Source organism: Cherax quadricarinatus, chromosome 43 (genome assembly GCF_038502225.1).
Source record: "Cherax quadricarinatus isolate ZL_2023a chromosome 43, ASM3850222v1, whole genome shotgun sequence".
Lineage (NCBI taxonomy): Eukaryota > Metazoa > Arthropoda > Malacostraca > Decapoda > Parastacidae > Cherax > Cherax quadricarinatus.
The window spans coordinates 17,541,008-17,552,487 of NC_091334.1; the positions used below are offsets into that span (position 1 = coordinate 17,541,008).

At 41.5% G+C, this 11,480-nt stretch overlaps 1 protein-coding gene across 2 annotated transcripts in view; it reads right to left on the minus strand.

Annotated features, from left to right (window-relative positions):
- The window catches only part of LOC128694146 (uncharacterized), a 179,979-nt gene extending 169,328 nt beyond the window's left edge, over nt 1–10,651 (minus strand). For both annotated transcript variants that reach the window (XM_070093626.1, XM_070093627.1), the window contains exon 1: nt 10,513–10,651. The gene's annotated coding sequence lies outside the window, so the exon portion shown is untranslated. The remainder of the gene's footprint in view (nt 1–10,512) is intronic.
- Nucleotides 10,652–11,480: the final 829 nt, after the last annotated feature.

Below are 11,480 nucleotides of genomic sequence, written 5' to 3' on the forward strand. Positions count from 1 at the left end.
TCGGATGACCAAAAGCTCCAGCTGTGGGTCATCATATGACTATGACCCGCATCAGGAAATATTTGTCCTGTTTCCTGACAAACCTTACCTATCCGAGGACTCCAATGAAAAATAAGTCACTTTGACTTTTTTGTATTATCCTAGATAATTTACACATATGCTGCTATGTATGATAAATTATATAACTGTATTTTAATAAAAAAATCTTACTTACCTAACTAACGTCCTCTCCTAACTCGAATGTTGCTCCTTTCCTTTCCCTATCTACGTCAATTTATTTATATTAAGTAACAGTGGCCAGGAGACATGTTCACATGTTTCTAGGGTATTACAAGTGGTCAGGATGGTATGACTTTACATTATGCAGCTCGTCCTCTGATTCCTATTATGATTACTTACAATCAGCAGTAATTTGAACATAATATACGGATTAATGGATAAAAAAAATAATATGCCTGCTGTACTTCCAAACCCCTCAAGGAAGGTTCCTTGATGCTGGTGAGGGGCTCTTGATCTAGGGAACTGGATCTGTGCTCCAGTTCCCTGAATTAACCCTGAATACCTTCCATCCCCCCACAGGCGCTGTATAATCCTACGGGTTTAGCGCTTCCCCCTTGATTATAATAATAATAATAATAATGTACTTCCAAACACAACAAATATACGCATCATAAATGCAATTTTCAAACTGCTGATTGATTCTTCATCACCATACCTGCTCCCCAAAATGCTAATCATTAAGAATAAACGAGCACAATACCGTGACTGGAACAATATACAAATAAACCCGGACATAAATAAAGGGGCACAATACCGTGACTGGAACAATATACAAATAAACCCGGACATAAATAAAGGGGCACAATACCGTGACTGGAACAATATACAAATAAACCCGGACATAAATAAAGGGGCACAATACCGTGACTGGAACAATATACAAATAAACCCGGACATAAATAAAGGGGCACAATACCGTGACTGGAACAATATACAAATAAACCCGGACATAAATAAAGGGGCACAATACCGTGACTGGAACAATATACAAATAAACCCGGACATAAATAAAGGGGCACAATACCGTGACTGGAACAATATACAAATAAACCAGGACATAAATAAAGGGGCACAATACCGTGACTGGAACAATATACAAATAAACCCGGACAAATAAAGGGGCACAATACCGTGACTGGAACAATACACCTGCACATAAATAAAAACTTGTGATGTTATAAGTAGGTATATGAGAGTAACTAACTTACGATTCTGAGGAATAGTTGGTATTATAGATGCAACAGAGTATTAAATTTTTTTTTTTAAAAAGTTCAAAGGCAAACTATAGGAGTAAATCAAGCAATAATATTAAATAAGAAAGTTGCAAGCACCCGACTTGTCTTCTACTGCAACACACCTCCACAAGTTAACTTTTACTAACATTCACAATATGGTTGACTCCCACCTGTTGCCTTAACATCCACACACCTTCACCAAGTTGTGTAGTTCCTGCTTCTCATCCTCCCTCCTTCCTCCTTCTCCTCTGTCTCCCCCCCCCTCTCTCTCTCTCTCTCTATCTCGAGAGAGAGAGAGAGAGAGCGAGAGAGAGAGAGAGAGAGAGAGAGAGAGAGAGAGAGAGAGAGAGAGAGAGAGAGAGAGAGAGAGAGAGAGAGAGAGAGAGAATGTCTTTTTACTATCTTTGCTTCAAATATCTAGATAATAGACGACAGTCCTTAAGACAGAAGTAGATAGCTCTCCTCAGCAGCCTCGATGTGGACTCTTAGTCTTACAGTATCTGTCTTCCCCATGTACTCTCTCCTTTTCTCTTCACCCCGTCTTTCTCATGCTCAGCTGTTAAAATATCCTATTCACCAGCATAGGTAAATCAAAGCAAAAATGATCTCGTCACATCTGTAACACAAAATAGTTGCTTTCTGGTACTTGTTTTCCCGTTACCTAAATTTATAGCATGTGTGTGTGTGTGTGTGTGTGTGTGTGTGTGTGTGTGTGTGTGTGTGTGTGTGTGTGTGTGTGTGTGTGTGTGTGTGTGTGTGTGTGTGTGTGTACTCACCTATTTGTGGTTGCAGGGGTCGAGTCCTAGCTCCTGGCCCCGCCTCTTCACCGGTTGCTACTAGGCCCTCTCTCTCCCCGCTCCATGAGCTTTATCAAACCTCGTCTTAAAACTGTGTATGGTTCCTGCCTCCACTACGTCATTTTCTAGGCTATTCCACTGCCTTACAACTCTATGACTGAAGAAATACTTCCTACTATCTCTCTGACTCATTTGTGTCTTCAACTTCCAATTGCGGCCTCTTGTTTCTGTGTCCCCTCCCTGGAACATCCTGTCTTTGTCCACCTTGTCTATTCCACGCAGTATTTTATATGTCGTTATCATGTCTCCCCTGACCCTCCTGTCCTCCAGTGTCGTCAGGCCGATTTCCCTTAATCTTTCTTCATAGGACATTCCCCTTAGCTCTGGAACTAACCTTGTCGCAAACCTTTGTACTTTCTCTAGTTTCTTGACGTGCTTTATCAAGTGCGGGTTCCAAACAGGTGCTGCATACTCCAGCATGGGCCTGACATACACGGTGTACAGTGTCTTAAATGATTCCCTACTAAGGTATCGGAATGCTGTTCTCAGGTTTGCCAGGCGCCCATATGCTGCAGCAGTTATCTGATTGATGTGTGCTTCCGGAGACATGCTCGGTGTTATACACACCCCAAGATCTTTCTCCTTGAGTGAGGTTTGCAGTCTTTGGCCACCTAGCCTATACTCTGTCTGTGGTCTTCTGTGCCCTTCCCCTATCTTCATGACTTTGCATTTGGCAGGATTAAATTCGAGAAGCCATTTGCTGGACCAGGTGTCCAGTCTGTCCAGGTCTCTTTGAAGTCCTGCCTGGTCCTCATCAGATTTAATTCTCCTCATTAACTTCACATCATCTGCAAACAGGGACACTTCTGAGTCTAACCCTTCCGTCATGTCGTTCATATACCAAAAATAGCACTGGTCCTAGGACCGACCCCTGTGGGACCCCGCTTGTCACAGGTGCCCACTGTGATACATCATTACGTACCATGACTCGTTGTTGCCTCCCTGTCAGGTATTCTCTGATCCATTGCAGTGCCCTTCCTGTTATATGCGCCTGATGCTCTAGCTTCTGCACTAATCTCTTGTGAGGAACTGTGTCAAAGGCCTTCTTGCAGTCCAAGAAGATGCAATCAACCCACCCCTCTCTCTCGTGTCTTACTTCTGTTATTTTATCATAAAACTCCAGAAGGTTTGTGACACAGGATTTGCCTTCCGTGAATCCGTGCTGGTTGGCATTTATACTCTTGTTCCATTCCAGGTGCTCCACCACTCTCCTCCTGATAATCTTCTCCATAATTTTGCATACTATACACGTCAATGACACAGGTCTATAGTTTAGTGCCTCTTTTCTGTCTCCTTTTTTTAAAAATGGGAACTACATTTGCCATCTTCCATACCTCAGGTAGTTACCCAGTTTCCAGGGATGTGTTGAAGATTGTGGTAAGTGGCACGCACAACATATCTGCTCCCTCTCTAAGGACCCATGGGGAGATGTTGTCCGGTCCCATTGCCTTTGAGGTATCGATGTCCCTTAGCAGTTTCTTCACCTCCTTCTCATCTGTATGTATGTCGTCCAACACTTGTTGGTGTATTCCTTGCTGGTGTCCCCATCTGGTCTGTCCCCCCAGAGTCCTTCCTGTCTCTACTGTAAATACTTCCTTAAATCTCGTGTTGAGCTCCTCACATACCTCTTGATCGTTTCTTGTGAGTTCTCCACCTTCTTTCCTCAGCCTTATCACCTGGTCCTTGACTGTTGTCTTCCTCCTAATGTGGCTATACAGCAGTTTCGGGTCAGATTTGACTTTCGATGCTATGTCGTTTTCATACTGTCGCTGGGCCTCCCTCCTTATCTGTGCATACTCGTTTCTGGCTCTTCTACTAATCTCCTTGTTTTCCTGGGTCCTATGCCTCCTGTACCTTTTCCATTCTCTGTTGCACTTAGTTTTTGCCTCCCTACACCTTCGGGTAAACCAAGGACTCGTTTTGGTCTTCCTATTATTTCTGTTTCCCTTGGGAACAAAACTTTCCTCTGCCTCCTTGCACTTTGTTGCCACATATTCCATCATCTCGTTTACTGATTTTCCTACCATTTCTCTGTCCCACTGAACCTCCTGCAGGAAGTTTCTCATACCTGTGTAGTCCCCCCTTTTATAGTTTGGCCTGTCCCCTTCAGTTCCTGTTACCTTATCCACTTGTAACTCTACTATATAGTCAAAACTCAGAACCACATGATCGCTAGCTCCAAGGGGCCTCTCGTAAGTGATGTCCTCAATGTCTGAACTGCTCAGGATGAACACAAGATCCAGTCTTGCTGGCTCATCCTCCCCTCTCTCTCTGGTGTGTGTGTGTGTGTGTGTGTGTGTGTGTGTGTGTGTGTGTGTGTGTGTGCTCACCTAATTGTGATTGCAGGAGTCGAGACTCAGCTCCTGGCCCCGCCTCTTCACTGATCGCTACTGGGTCCTCTCTCTCTCTGCTTCCTGAGCTTTGTCATACCTCTTCTTAAAACTATGTATGGTTCCTGCCTTCACTACTTCACTTGCTAGGCTATTCCACTTGCTGACAACTCTATGACTGAAGAAATACTTCCTAACGTCCCTGTGACTCGTCTGAGTCTTCAGCTTCCAGTTGTGACCCCTTGTCCCTGTGTCCCCTCTCTGGAACATCCTATCTCTGTTCACCCTGTCTATTCCCCGCAGTATCTTGTATGTCGTTATCATGTCTCCCCTGGCCCTTCTGTCCTCCAGTGTCGTCAGTCCGATTTCCCTTAACCTTTCCTCGTACGACATTCCCTTGAGCTCTGGGACTAGCCTTGTTGCAAACCTTTGTACTTTCTCTAACTTCCTGACGTGCTTGACCAGGTGTGGGTTCCAGACTGGTGCTGCATACTCCAGTATGGGCCTAACATACACAGTGTACAGTGTCTTGAACGATTCCTTATTAAGGTATCGGAACGATATTCTCAGGTTTGCCAGGCGCCCGTATGCTGCAGCGGTTATTTGGTTGATGTGTGCCTCCGGTGATGTGCTCGGTGTTATGGTCACCCCAAGGTCATTCTCCCTGAGTGAGGTCTGTAGTCTTTGTCCACCTAGCCTATACTCTGTCTGCGGTCTTCTTTGCCCCTCCCCAATCTTCATGACTTTGCATTTGGCTGGATTGAATTCGAGAAGCCAGTTACTGGACCACATGTCCAGCCTGTCCAGGTCTCTTTGCAGTCCTGCCTCATCCTCGTCCGATTTAATTCTTCTCATCAACTTCACGTCATCTGCGAACAGGGACACTTCAGAGTCTATTCCTTCCATCATGTCGTTCACATATATCAAAAATAGCACTGGTCCTAGAACTGACCCCTGTGGGACCCCGCTTGTAACAGGCGCCCACTGTGATACCTCTTCACGTACCATGACTCGTTGCTGCCTCCCTGTCAGGTATTCCCTTATCCATTGCAGTGCCCTCCCTTTTACATGTGCCTGATCCTCCAGCTTCTGCACTAATCTCTTGTGGGGAACTGTGTCAAAGGCCTTCCTGCAGTCTAGGAAAACGCAATCTACCCACCCCTCTCTCTCGTGTCTTACTTCTGTTACCTTGTCATAAAACTCCAGGAGGTTTGTGATACAAGATTTGCCTTCCATGAACCCATGCTGGTTTTCATTTATAATCTTGTACCTTTCCAGGTGTTCGACCACTCTCCTCCTGATAATCTTCTCCATGACTTTGCACACAATACATGTCAGAGAGACAGGTCTGTAGTTTAGTGCCTCGTTTCTGTTTCCTTTCTTAAATATGGGGACTACATTAGCTGTCTTCCATTTCTCAGGTAGTTGCCCAGTTTCAAGGGATGTGTTGAAGATTGTGGTTAGAGGCACGCACAGCATCTCTGCTCCTTCTCTAACGACCCATGGGGAGATGTTGTCCGGTCCCATCGCCTTTGAGGTGTCAAGGTCACTTAAGAGCTTCTTCACCTCCTCAGTTGTTCGTATGTCATCCAACACTTGTTGGTACATTCCCTCTTGATGTTCCCTTCTGTGCTGTCTTCCCACAGCCCTTCCTGTGTGTGTGTGTGTGTGTGTGTGTGTGTGTGTGTGTGTGTGTGTGTGTGTGTGTGTGTGTGTGTGTGTGTGTGTGTGTGTGTGTGTGTGTGTACTCACCTATTTGTACTCACCTATTTGTGGTTGTAGGGGTCGATTCATAGCTCCTGGCCCCGCCTCTTCGCTGATTGCTACTAGGTCCTCTCTCTCCCTGCCCCATGAGCTTTATCATACCTCGCCTTAAAACTATGTATGGTTCCCGCCTCCACTACGTCACTTTCTAGGCTATTCCACGGTCTGACTACTCTATGATTGAAGAAATACTTCCTAACATCCCTTTGATTCATCTGAGTCTTCAACTTCCAATTGTGACCTCTTGTGTCTGTGTCCCCTCTCTGGAACATCCCGTCTTTGTCCACCTTGCCTATTCCGCGCAGTATTTTATATGTCGTTATCATGTCTCCCCTGACCCTCCTGTCCTCCAGTGTGTATGTGTGTGTTAGCCACTTACACTTCCGTTTTCAGACACATATAACATTCATTATTGCACTTTTAGCTTCATAGCGTTTAAATTTAGCTGTCCAAATTAACCGTCCAGTATCCGAGGCGGCCTGGAAGGCAGTCATGTGAAAGCAGTGGTGATAATTTCCCCTTCAAAATTAGGTTCGTCACCTCTTAATATTTTAAGTCAACCTCTTCCAAATTTTGAGCTGAATGACCGACAAGAGTTTAGCACTTTTGACAATAAGAGTAGTGGAAATAATAATAAAATGTAATTGTATACATCTGTCTTGTTTTACATATTATCCTGACAGAGCAACCTTCATAAAACTACAATATATTAAGCAGTACAAAACCTGCCTTTCTATCGTCATCGACTTTTTTTTTTCTTTTGCTAAATTTAGGACATTTTCAGATTTATTTACTGTTATTTTAGACGACACACTGACCTACTGAGGAACAATTTCGCTCCATCAACCTCCTTAGCTAAGTTAGGCCAAAATATTTGAGTCCTGTCGATTACAGAATATGTACAGTCCAATAATTCACACATACTCGATGTCTAATAGATCACGTTCACATAGTATGTGATTATTGTTGTATATATGGGGACTTAACATCAACTATCACGCTACCAGTTGGCAATTTTATCATTTTTAATGAACGTAAAAGTGTAACCAGGCAACTGTACGTAAAAAAAATTTGCAAGAACTTCTACCGTCCTACCTACTCCGATATGTACACTATTTATTCTAAAGAATATAAATTTTTACAATATGAATCAACGCACTGTGAATATAAGACCCTCTCAATGCATATAAAACAGAAGAATTCAACCATTAACTCAGTTCCTAGAAACTACCAAAATTGCTGGGTGAAATATGAATACGCGTCCAAATACAATAGTTTATCCAAAATATTCAGCTGAAATAAAAGAAAACGTAACGAGGAACTGTCAACACAACATTCACTTCTGACTCTGAGGGGTCCAGGAACTAGATTGCAACAGGTGAGGAAGAGTCCAGCAGATATAACAAACAGGTGAGGAATTGCCCAGGAACTATACTGTAACAAGCAGCTAAGGAAGGGTCCAGGAACTATACTGTAACAAGCACCTAAGGAAGGGTCCAGGCGTTATATTGTAACTAACAGGCGAGGAAGGGTCCAGGAGCCCTATTCCAGCAAATAAACAAAAAAGGTCCATAAGCTCTATTCTAAAAAACAAACTCGCGCGTAGCGGTCACTGAAGATACAGGATGAACGAATATTTGAGCAAAGTAGGGTGTTAGACCTGTCTAATACGAGTCAAAAGAACTACTGCAGTGTTCTTTCAGTCTTATGTCTTTAATAGCACTGTTCCAACACAGGCGAGTACAATTATTTTGATTAACAGGATCTAGGATTTGTCAAATAAATTACCTCCTGTAATGGGCCCAGAATGTAAACGAAAAACGTTTTCCAAGGCCGTTATTTATGTTAATTATATGCCAGTTGAATACTGGTATTAACACGTGTACATGTAAATACAGTAGTAGAAAGAAACCCGTTTTTAACATACAATTTGAATCACATTTCTAAATTAAGTTAGGTTAGGTTGTCCTATATCATACAAAATAATAAATTATACCACAAGGGAAAAACTATAAATGCAAGATAAAAGGCGATAAAAAAAATTTGTGAGGAGGATAAAGCAATACAGTCAGATAACTACTGTTAACGATGCCTTCATCAGTTATCTTTTTGACTGTTTTTACAACAATGCCATGATGTTTGTGGTTAAGAGGACGGGCTGTAGAAAGCGGCAACCAGAATGTAAATATATCACCATAAAGGGTTGATACAATTTCGAAAGGTGAGAAAACACTATGGAGCCTTCCCAATATATACACAGTGTACATATACCTGGCGGAGGGAGAAAGGGAGAACCAGGTTTGAGCCAAGGAAGAGAAGGACAAATCGAGTTCATTGGATCAAGAGCCCTTCAACATCAAACTATCCCCATGAAGAGCCTTAGAATTGGAAATAAGTTAATTTCCTTGGATCAAATCTGATTACCTCTCATTCAAATGAGTTGGGACGCCTATCAATTTAACGTTCCCAGCAATAATAATAATGTGTAAATTACCCCTAATGCTTTGCACTTCTACCATGTATATTGTATAACATGTATCGTTTCTTTTATCGTTAATTTGTACGAGATAAATGTATTACATAACCTAATACTGAACTTGCACATTGCATGCATAGGACACTGAACACTGTATGAACAGAAATGCAGCACTCTCATTCAAAGCCATCAATCAATTGCATGTACATGAGTATTGTATAATACAGTTTTTTAGAAAATTCAGTTGATGTATTACATCTCATTGGACAGCTGATACAGCTAAAACAGCCAGTAAAGAGCTGTAACTGGGAGCCAGACATGCGGCAGCTGCCATACTTTGAAGTTTCACGGAGGAGAAATTTTAAGCCTTGACGAAACAATCTAAGGAACGGGAAAGCAAGATTAGTTGTTGTTATTATTATTATTACGTTTGTAGGGAGCACTAAACCTAAAAGGATCGTAAAATGCCTGGGTACCAGAGGATACCTCATATTCCTTGAATCAAGAGCTCTTCGCGGGCATCGTACACCCCAAATCACCTTGAAGGGAACGAATATTGAGAGAATAACCAAACTATAATATAGAAAACTTGTATGTCATACTACATTCACTAACAATTACTTTCCTTGGCCAGCTACGTATTTTAATTCCTCTTGGTACTGACCACTTAAGGAAAATTCAAGATATTTTCTCCATAATAAAGACAGCTACTTAGATATCACCTAAAGGGTATTTTTAAGTAGATGACTAATTCTGTTCCTTCTCCCAAGATTATAGTTGATACACCTTAGCAGATCGGCTTCAACTTTTCAACGCTTCTGTACTGCAAGAAAGGAAAGGTTCATGCAGCTGCTGGCCTGTGCCAGTACCCTGTGGTTAATTATATATATATATATATATATATATATATATATATATATATATATATATATATATATATATATATATATATATCATTCCCGGATTTGGTTTCCTAAATGGACTGGGATCGTTACTGGAATGTAGGTGTAAATTTGCGCTTATATTTTTAAACTTGTGTATTTTTCCGAGAAATACTTAAAATATGCCTATGGTAAACTGCTTCAGTATTTAACTACTGATGTATCTTATAATCGGGGTACCCAATAAATTTAGGCTTTATACATGCAAAATTGCTAATTTCATAAATAAACATTAATGGATTTCGAGCGATAACAGGATAATGCCTCTTCTGATTAGTTTCTCTAAATGCTGGTGTATCTCAAAATTTCGGATTAATTTTGACTGTTTAAGTACTAATTTGCCAATTTTCTCAAAATTGAAATGCCTGTTTTCATGCTATTTGTGAATGCCTCATCCGATCGGCTTTAAACCTTCAACGCCAATAACTAGAGAATGTAACTGCTGAGAAGCTTCGAACTCCAGGTACTGGTGTATTTTGGGATATTGATCCCTGTGGGATAACTAGAAAATGCTCTTTCTGATCGGCTTAAAACTTTCAGTGTTTCTTAGTGGAAGGTTCCAATTTGAGCTGTGTAGTTGCTAACTTGTTATTTTCAATGGAGAAATTGAGATATTAAGTTTCTATGTGATAACTTGTAAATATCTCCTTATTTGTTTCAGATCTTCAACGTTGATATACAAATGCACTGGACTATATTTTTGCATCCATTGAGGTAGAGCTGGAAGGGAATACGGGGACACGTAATAACCACAAATTACTACGTATTTTATACTTAAGTTTTATTAAGCCTCAGAGAAAAAAAAAATACAGCAGAGAAGGAAAGAAGACATGATCGGCAGGTACTTACCTTGTAAGTTAGGCTGTCATAGTTTATTCCTCAGTAATAACACTTCCTTAGTAATAGCAACACAAGTGTTAATTTGAGCAGAGGTTCAGTGATAAGCGGGAGGCTACACGAGCAACACACCTCACCTTTACCTCCGCCAGGTGAAGACTGCCAGCCACAGCCACAGTGAACCATCATCATCTTACTGTTGCCACTTTTCATAAATGAAATTCCCACGTAGCCCACCTACGTTTCTCCCACAAATTCCCAGAAGTTCTGAGCAAGTTCCCACCAGAAAACATGTTTCACAATGAGTTTACTATATGTGTTAGTTGATACTATACAGAGGAAACTAGGAGGATTTTTTTTCCTTAGGCCTCCGTACTGGTACATTGACAAATGCAATCATGGATTGATTGCACACAGTGAGGGTCTTCAGCATTACGGGAAAGGTAGACAGGTGGATTTTCAGGTTAAAACACATAAAACACAAAGAGTAGTAGTAAACAAAGCAATATCCAGCATCAGCCAGGTAAAAAAAAAACTTTCTTAACATCATAGCAGACAGAGAAAAACATTCATCACATTTTTGTATCATCATTTGCAGATGACACTAAAATAAGCATGAAAGCAACCTCGGTAGAACACACTGAAAAGTACAGGAAGATGAAAGCATGATTTCCCACAAGGGCAGCGGAGAACAATACGCGGTTTAATGGTGGCAAGTTCCAGCTGCTTAGTTATGGAAAAAAAAAACTCAAAAGGACACTTTATACAGAACTCAAGATCGTCAAATAGAACGAAATTAACACGTAAAAGCTTGGGAGTAATTATGTAGCTGACCTTTCTCTCAAAGTACACAATAAGACCAAGGTCACGACAGCTAGGAGGATGACGGGGTGGATAATGAGAACTTTCTAAACAAGGGAAATCATGTCAGTGGTGACACTTTTCAAATCGATTGTTCTCTCTCATTTGGAATATTGGTT